We start from the raw sequence: 903 nt of genomic DNA, 5'->3' as shown, positions 1-903 counted from the left end.
CATAGTTCTTCCAGTTTACAATTTACCCAATTCAGCTCATCACTGTGCAGATGTTTGGATAACCTTGTCTTGTCTTATGCTGTCCAGTCATCTCTGACCCATAGGGATGCCATGGACACATCTTTCCCAGAAAACCCCACCTCCATCTGCAATCGTTCTGGTGGTGTATCCAGAGAGTTTCCTTGGTAAAAACACAGAAGTGGTTTACCATTACTTCTAGCACAGTAAACTTGAGTCTCCACCCTCGATTCTCTCCCATGCAGCTGCTGCCCAGCACAGGGGAGTTTTGACTCATAGCAGATTGCCTTCCACTAGCTAGCCACTGCCCAAGCTAGGAATGGAATGGTTATGCCTCTGTTTGACTCTTCCTCCCCTAGTTGAAACTGGTAGAGTACTGGACACTCTCCAGGTGTGACCCTGAGAGGGGTTGGATATCCTACTGATTTTATTCCCTTCACATGTCCCACTGTGAGGAGCACTGTTTCAGTGTTGCTAGTCAAACTGCATTCTAAGATCCCATTGTTTGTGATCTTGTCTTGCCATCTGATATCAATTCTTTTTAGTGGTTTTGGAGGAACTCACATGGTCCAGGTCCAGAACCATAAAAGTTGGAACCATAGGGGTTGTGAGCTTAGTACACTGCACAGAATAAGAGCTCAATAAATACAATCAATTAATAGATCCTCTACCTTCATTTTGCTGTATTTCCTGGAATTATGTTGGCACCACATTTTTCCTTTCAATTGTCTAAAGGGTATGCTAACCTTTCTAGTAGCAGCAGTAAGAGTATTTAAGTGGCTGCCGTATATGAAGCACTGTCCTGAGCACTGGGAATAAATATGCAGGTGAGAATTACACAAGGGTCCTGACTCTTAAGAATTTCAAAAACTCAGAAAAAGAAGA

The 903-nt window shown here is 43.3% G+C and overlaps 1 non-coding gene across 1 annotated transcript; it reads right to left on the bottom strand.

Moving 5' to 3' along the window:
- Positions 1 to 289: 289 nt before the first annotated feature.
- Positions 290 to 427, bottom strand: LOC114812657. Its single transcript, XR_003760308.1, has one exon. It is a non-coding gene; the product is annotated as a small nucleolar RNA SNORA7 (small nucleolar RNA).
- Between the last annotated feature and the right edge of the window lie 476 nt (positions 428 to 903).

This window comes from Ornithorhynchus anatinus, chromosome 5 (assembly GCF_004115215.2).
Source record: "Ornithorhynchus anatinus isolate Pmale09 chromosome 5, mOrnAna1.pri.v4, whole genome shotgun sequence".
In the NCBI taxonomy this organism is placed as follows: Eukaryota; Metazoa; Chordata; class Mammalia; order Monotremata; family Ornithorhynchidae; genus Ornithorhynchus; species Ornithorhynchus anatinus.
The sequence above is the reverse complement of the archived record's forward strand: the minus strand, read 5'-3'. Positions and strand labels throughout refer to the sequence as shown.